The following is an 8,826-nucleotide window of genomic DNA, read 5'->3' as shown; positions in this document are numbered from 1 at the left end:
TTGGGGTGTAGGTTGGGATGCCGAATTGTAGTTAGGATGACCTCCCAGGTACATCCACCTCTCATTGAGGCCCCTAGGCACCAGAGTGTCTAATTTACGGATCCAAATGCGTTCCACCCTTCTTCTTAATTCCGTCCAATTGGGATTGGATTCTTAAATAGTAGCTTTAAGATTGGACCATTTGTGTTCTATGAAATGTTTGACCAATGGATTAAGATTGTTTTGATTCTTGATATTGTTTCTATGTTGGGTGAAGCGGGTGAGCAGGGTCTTGCCCGTCTCACCTACATATTGCAAATAGCATTGTTGGCTTCTAATCAAATAGATACAGTTTTTTGTGTGGACATTCGTGTGGTTTTGTGTTGTAAATACCTCTTTGGTGGTCTGGTTTTGGACCGTTCTGTAGTTTCTGTAAAAATCATCCAGTATTCTGGTCTTAGGTGGTTTCAATGGTCTCAGTTTGGACCTGACCAGAAGGTCCTGCAAGTTCCGATTCCTCCTATAAGCTGCTATGAGCCTGTATTCCTTTAAAAAAGTGTTTCCTCCTGAGTGAACAAAGTTATTTTTTAGCTTCCTAACAAAGTTGACATTGGCCTGTGAATAGGTGACAATGATAGGGAGGTTTGGTGACCTCAAAAGTCCTGAGAGCTCTGCGTAGCATAGTGAACGTGTGTCCCCTGTTTAAAAGGGAGGAGAAGAGGGTTTTAACTTTCCTTTTGAAATCTTCCTGTCTAGTACACATTCTCTTGAATTTTAGCAACTGAGATTTGACTAGGCCCGCAAAGGTGTGTCTTGGATGGTAACTGGTCCTGTACAGAAGTGAGCGGCTGTCTGTCTTTAAAAAATACTTTGACATCCAATTTGGATTTTTCTTTAAAATTTGGACCTTTAAAGGTGGTTGTATCAAGGAAATCAATTGAGTCCAAGCTGAGTGTGGCTGTGAGTTTAATCAAATCTCTATGTTGGTTTAGTATGTCGAGAAATTGGGTTTTGGGCAGGAAGCCAGTGCGCCCATCTCCCACTCTGCCATAAAGATATCTGCATAGCCAGTTGCAAAAGTTTTTCCCATAGCGGTACCCTTGACTTGTAGATAGAAATTACCGTCAAATTCAAAGTTGTTTTTGGTAAGGTTGATCTCTAATAACTGTAAAATTTCTTTATCTGGTCTCCTGATGTCTGGGTATTTTTGGAAAATATTTTTTACTGCTGTCAATCCTTCCAGCGTATCAATATTAGTGTAGAGGCTTGAAACATCTAGTGAAACTAGAACGGCTTGTTTGGGAATTTCCAGGTTTTTAATTTTATCTACAAAGTCATAAGTATCTTTAATGTAACTCTCATGTCGTGTGGATAGCGGGTTCAGATAGTGATCTATGAACTTGGCTGTGTGATACTCAGGAGGAAACTCTTTTGTTTGCTGTTTATAAACCTTTTATCACACAGAGAAGTGACATTTTTTTCAACCACAGGAACAGTATCTTTATAAATGGGTTGGTCTAGTTTTATATCGTAATTGCCATCTCCCAATTGTCTATATCCTTCATACAGATAGTCTTTTCTGTCCATGATCACCACAGCACTGCCTTTATCTGCTGGCTTCACCACAATGTCATTGTTTTGGCAGAGTTGTTCCAGTGCTAAGGACTCAAATTTGGACAAGTTGGACTTGGCCCAGCCAACTCTTTACTGGTATTGAAAAGTACCTAAATCCAATTGAACGAGTTGAGCAACTTCAGGTGAAAGCTGAGCAGTGGCAGGTAACGAGGTGGACCTGGGCATGAATGGCAGTTGTACAGTTTCCAGTTTACCATCATAAAACACTGCTAACTTCAAATGTCTGTGATATTCATGCACATCAAGTCTCAGGTTGTCTCTGGAATTTTTAGAACTCTGCTTGGAGGTAGAAAGAATAAAAGTTAGTCCCTTGTTTAGCAAATCAGTTTGTGCTGCAGTCAATGTGAGGGCGTTGGGAGGTTAGTGACAGTTTCCAACCCCGTTGACTCACAAGGTTTCACGGGGACATGGTGTTAAAATGGGTTTGCCAGTGGGTGAACATGTGTCCAGCAGCCTGGTCAGTCCAATGAATATGGTCTTTTTCTGTCGAGAAAAGGTTTCTGGACAGTTGTGGTATGTGGTCTTCGTAGCAAACAAGATCGTCGTTAAAAGACCTCAAATTCTCCTGCTCTGTGTGTGGGAGAGATCTAGAGAAGTTAAGTATGGGGACCAAGACTCGAGCTTTGGGGTAGGCAATTTTGGCCATACGAACAGCCTTCTTCCACTGTGAGGTTGTGATTTTTTTCTGCATCATTGTTTCTGTTATTAATGCCAAATGATAAAATCACTCTCTCAACTGCCAATGAGACCGGAGTGCGAGCCAGAATGGCTTCAGCATGTTTAAATGTAGCTCCTGGAAAGCTCTCAATCTGAATGTATGGTTCTTTATGTGGTGGGATTCTAGCTAGGTTTGAGTCACCCATAATTAACCACTTCCTGTTTGCTACTAGTGACCAGTCAGTCATCTTGTTAGTTACTGGAGCATGTCTGTTTGGTCTGAACACCAATGGTTGTTGTATGGGTGTGGTGAAAGGCAGGATGCTCTGGACTCGTGGTGCAAGGGGAAAACTGCCTTTGCCATCTGCGTCTGTGATCCTGTCAGTTGTCTTACCCACTGAGGTTTGCTTGTCCTGGATCTCCACGTCCACACTGTGGAGTCTGGGTGGGATAAGGTTGGTGCAGCGAGGGTCCATCAGGGTCTCCGGAGAGGAGGCTAGAGTCTGTTGCCCAGCGAGAGGGGAAGGGATAGAAGGGGAGGAGAGGGAATCAGGGAAAAAAAGGGGGGTGGGAAGAAAGGGAAGAAGAGGGTGAAGGTTGTGGGGGAGGAGGGGGTCGGGAGGGAGTGGAGGGCGCTGAGTGCTGTCGTGGCTCGTCCTGGTGTTGTTCTCCTGTAAGCCCCATCTGATGTTTGAGGACTCGTGGAGTGAGGCGGGGAGCCTGATGTATTTCAACCGTCACCTGTTGTCTCTCGGTTGTCGGTGCAGGTCTCATGGTGCGCTGTGGTGGTCTGGGCTGACGCTGCGGTAACTGCCGCCCAGGTGCTGGGGGTGTCTCCTTCGTGATGGCCGTGATGACGTTGTGCTCGTCCAGGGGAAGGGGGTGGTGGTGGGAGGGTGAGGGTCCGGTCAGCATTGACCGGCAGCCCATTATGTATCTGACAAGCTTGGAATGGTTATCTTCCTCTCCCCCATTGCAGGATACCCTTTCTACAAAACATGGAAAAATACAGTATATACAGTTAAGAATAACTTAAAATCTACTAAAGAAGAAAAAATATAATGTAAATTAAAACTGTAAGCAGTGATGAACCGGCCCTCGCTAACCTGCACACGTCGGGGTTATTGGCAGACGTTTCTCCTTGCAACCGCGCATTTGCACATCACTCAGACACTGAAAGTCGTCCCCAAGAAAAGGGAACTCCCTGCTGAGTTCAATGATACCTTTCACAAGACTATATGTCATATAGTTCATTATCTGTGAACGGGGGCGTGGCCGCATCATAGGGGGGGTCAAACATCACCGTTGGAAAAAGGAAGTCTCTGCTGAGTTCATTGATACCTCACACATGACCTTAAATGGGTCACCAGATATGAAAGGGGGTGTGGCTTAAGCATAGTTTGAACCCAAAACACAAAGGCGGCGAGATAAAAGTCAGGAAGTTTGACTAACTGCGAGGTCATAACTCTGTAGTGAAATGCAATGGCAAATTCCCCCAAATAATATTGTGATGGCTTCTTCTTGTTGTCTTAGTGTCTTGTCTACAGGTGTGTCAGGAGGCCTCATTAGCTGTCCAGTAAAATGGCTGCTAGAGGGCCGTTCTTACTGCATCACAGCACTCAGACACTCCAACACCCAGCATCCATCATTACTGACCACTGCCTTGGTTCCATCTCACTCTGTTTGGTTAATGAAGCCCTTGATGTGATGTCATTAGGCCTTTGGCCTTTAATTAACGTGGAGTGTTTGTCCCTAACGGCATATTAGAATTAATGAAAAGTTATAAAAAACTAAATGAAGCTCCTGATTTTAATTTTACTCTTTATATAAACAGTATGGATATTATGAGCAGGAATTGTACTAATAAGCACATCAGAAAATGCTTTCTAAATTTAAAGAAAATAACACCTTGTGGGAAATATTTCTGGAATTCTGATTTTAATGATATTAACTGGCATATGGCTGGTTCCTTTTTAGATATTGTATCTCGAACAAAGTGAGGGAATTACATTTGAAAATATTGCATAAAACATACCCTACAAACTGGTTTATCTCAAAATTCCTGCCAGTTGACAATCACAGCGGTTTTTGGAAGACCGAACAAGAATCGTTAACTCATCTCTTTTATGATTGTTCATATTGTATTATTTTATTATATATTATATTTATTATATTTACGTTCTGGAAAGGTTTTGAAAATGATATGGTTTCTAAAACAACACATAGAATCACACTGGAAGGGAAACATATTATTACATATTTTGAATGTAAAGATAGAAATATATGCAATATTGTGAATCTTTTTATTTTATTTGGGAAGTTTCATATACATAAATCTAAATTTTCAAATTCAAGACCTTGCTTTAAATGATTCCAAATGGAATTTGACATATATTGAGTCTCTTAAATTAGTAAAAAATAAAAAGCTATAACCATATCTGTTATATACTCCAATCATTTTAGTTAAAAACACCTGTTGTCACAAATCTGTCCCATTTATTTCCTTTATATTTCTTTTTATTATTACTACTCTGTCTACCTCATGGTTTTGTTTACATTGTTGTTTTTTACCGTTGATACCTGATCTTATGTTATATAAGTTGCAATTTACTTACTATATCTTCATGTTTTGAATTGCAATGTCTGAATGGTTGTAATTGTATTTGTTGATAAATATAAAGTTGAGTGTTTGTATTTTCTCTAAGAAAAAGGTTTGGAGTTAATTTGAAACACAGTATGATGCTAGGTTTGGGACAACAACCCCTTCTTCAACCAAAACAATACCATGTGAAACTCATTATCAAGAAAACCTTTATTTAAAAAAAAGTGAAAAATGAAATAGAAAAGGAAAAATAATGTAGCTGTCCACCAGGTCTCACTCCTCTCCCGGCTCTGCCTCCATTGCTGCATCTGCAAAAAAAAAATCAATATAAAAGTATTCTTTGTGTATCAAAATAATCTTCTAATAACCCTATTAACAAAACATATTTCTCACCCTACATGTACTAAATTGTCGGTGAGTTTCCGATCCTGTATAGTGGTGTTAATAATGTCAGTTCCTGGACGGTAAATGTCTGTATTGCTGCTAGTCACAATTGTTAAGTTGATTTTGAGAAACATATCATAATAGCCTATCCTTTTAAAAGAGTAACAACCATGTAACATGAGCTATAACTTGAGAATATGCAGCAAAATGCATGTTTATTTATGAATTACAGACACCAATGCACATGTACTGTACGCTGACTCTTACTACAGCGTAGTATGTCACTAGTGATATAGATTGTCTATTCATGTTTATTCTGTTAATACTTTATAACTTTTACATATCCATTGACTTCCTTGTTATAATACCAAATAAACCTCTACTTTATTTGTAATCTGTAATATTGGATTTTATTGTATGTGGAACAATATTTTGTCTTGCACATCTCATACTTTCCTTGGCCAGGTTGCCATTGCAGATGAGAATCAGTTCTCAGTGGTCTACCTGGTTAAAAAAAAGTATTATAATACTTATTATTATTTTGATGTGCGTGATTTAGTTTTGAGCAACTGTAACAAGGGAGGTTTTCCAAGTGTGGGATTAATAGTCTATTTTATCTTAATTTTTTTTATTGGTCTGGCCACCCACTTACATTACTCTAGTTTTTTTTTGAACAGATAGTACTGTACACTCATACTATCACAGTCGTAGCTGTGACAATATGCAGCGCAACTAAAAACTTACCATCTCTATCTACCTTGTTTCTGCTCTTTCTTTTTCTTTTTGGAGGCTCTCCAGCCTCCTCCCCAGCCTTTTATGATGGCTCTCTGCCGCCTTCCTTTGCCGGTGTTCCCGGCACACCACTGTCATCACCCCAGTTGTGGCCTCCATCAACTGGGGGAACAGGGTGTGCCGGGGAACAGCTGGGTCGTTGCAAGCATACTGCAATTCAAAAAAAAAGATTGTCATCCAACTGCATGGTCTAGCACTTTATACAATTAAGATTGACACATGGAACAATTTCTTGAATTAATTATATTTCTCATTGTTGGATGTGTTTATATTTTTTTGTTTTATGGTTTAATCAGATTTATTATCTTTATAATATTTCATTATCAAAGTACTGATGCTATTTTTTTAATTGTAAATTAACTTTTAGAGACCTGGTAAGATACATCTATACATAGCCATATTCTATATGCTCTTGATACTATTTAGCCTGCACATACTTATTCTTACTATTCTTATATATGTTATATATATATATATATATATATATATATATATATATATTATTCTTATTATTACCAGTATATATCACTGCTACTACATTGCACATATCTTACTATCTATCTATCTATCTATCTTACTATTGTTTAAACATGCAAAAACACATTTATATTAGTGATTATATTTGTATTGTTATTTCAAATCTTATGATAACTATGATGATTGAGTTATGATAATTAAGAGGCGTGGTTTACGTCAGGCTGCTGTGTACCTGTGTTATTACATTATCTGTGTTACATGACAGCGATATAAGTAAAAGATGGGATTCAATTAACTTTTATTTTTCTTATTTTCCTAAAAGTACTAAATGAATTGACTGAAAGAGACTATTATGTCAATTGCAATTATTTGTGAACCTTTTCACTGTACTGCAAATTTTGGAATTGTGTCACGCAGGACGTGTACAAGCTCTTCACATGGGAGCCGAAATAAAACGGTCACGCCACGCAGCTGACATGCTCATGACATGCAGACATTATTAAGAATCAAAGCACACTAAAACCATTCAACCTACCGCACACAGCTGCAGGCCTGCCGCGCCCTCTCCACGTCAGGGTCCTGGACGGACGGCAGTTTCATTGGAGAAGCCATCTGAACAAATGGAGCAAAAAAGAAAAATCATCCCTTTCAGCATGCAACATTTACATTAATATTTAGTCAAATCAAGGCACATCACAATTAGAACCAGAACAGAATCCAAGCTAGTCACTAAATTGCCTACTTTCAAAGCAATTATGCTAACCTACCATGTGCTTTTTGGATTAGCTAGCTAATGAACTAACCGTGATGTATAAAAATATCTATATAGGCCTATAGGCTATCTATAATGGTCTTTCTGAAAGTCTGCAACTACACCAGCAAATGCTAAGCCACATGTTTAACACCACAAAGAAAAAAAAAAAAACATTTGTGAAAAATGTAATACCTAGACAACCTTACTTCTGTTCGCTGCACCAGTCCAAATGAAAGAATGGAGTAATTCAATCTTTCTCCACAAAAGGGATTTTGGGGGCGCTCTCTCCCAATCACAGTAAAGAATTAACTTCTCTTTTTCTCTTCTTTTAAGGTGCCAGGTGATGACAGTATCAGCAGAAAAATGCACAGAATATTAATAAATTAATAAATAATTTAAATTCAAAGAAGATGAAATATTATATTAGTGGCCATTAATAAAAATTAATTCATAATTAAGTAATCTTCTGTGTTTTTCTGTCAGGCAAAATAATGCTCTCACCCCCTCCGTGATTGGTTGAATTGAATATTCAAGGCGTGTAGCATGAATGCCCGTGGATGCGGTTAAACCGTGCTTTATGCTTGACCCTCATGTTGTCCTTGGGTCAAATTGACCCGTTTCCAGTTAATTGTTGTTGCTTTTTGTCACAAAAATGGGCCGTCGAAATAAGCGCTGAAAATGTCAACATGAAAAATAGTTAGTAATAAAAGTAACCATGGCTGATGGGAAGACAACACAAAGGTTAAACTGTGAGTGCTTTTGCATGCTCAGGGAGAGAATAAGGTTCCAGAGAGAGAGAGAGAGGAGAGAGAGAGAGAGAGAGAGAGAGAGAGAGAGAGAGAGAGAGAGAGAGAGAGAGAGAGAGAGAGAGAGAGAGAGAGACTTCTTGCTTGCACTAACAGTACATTTGTTTGCCAGCTGATTGACGTTGTTAGCATGCTAACGTATTTTCTTTACAACACAACATGAATGTATGTAGCTAACGTATATTTATAATTTGCTCAGCAAATAACCAAGTCAACTGAGCTTTGAATGACACGGAGTGCGTTACCTCTTGTTGTTATGTAGCTAACGTCAAGTTAGTTAGCTAAGGCTACTACCGTTTCTTGGCTAGCTAACATTACCCAGAGTTTAGCAGCGGGGCTAATAGAGCTAAGATGGCTAACGTAGGTAGCTAGCTATAAGTCTGTTGTAACAAGAGATGGGAAGTAACTAAGTACAACTACTTTGTTACTGAACTCAAGTAGATTTTTCTGATACTTTTACTTTAGTATTTATTTTTGTGGCGACTTTTTACTTCTACTCCTTACATTTTAACACAAATATCGGTACTTTCTACTCCTTAAATTTTACAAAATTGGCTCGTTACTTTAGTTTCTAACAAGAGGTTTTTATGTCGGAGAATAGTGCGGACACGCGCATCACCCGCGAGCGGGTGCGCGCCACACGGAGAAAAAAGTGAGAGAAGAAAAAGAGCTGTCCGGAGGATAATCAGCTGAGATTGTGTGTGTGCCTCTTTGAGAACTACAAGTCGTATAACTCATGT

Source organism: Etheostoma spectabile, unplaced genomic scaffold (assembly GCF_008692095.1).
Source record: "Etheostoma spectabile isolate EspeVRDwgs_2016 unplaced genomic scaffold, UIUC_Espe_1.0 scaffold00001392, whole genome shotgun sequence".
In the NCBI taxonomy this organism is placed as follows: domain Eukaryota; kingdom Metazoa; phylum Chordata; class Actinopteri; order Perciformes; family Percidae; genus Etheostoma; species Etheostoma spectabile.
The sequence above is the reverse complement of the archived record's forward strand: the minus strand, read 5'-3'. Positions refer to the sequence as shown.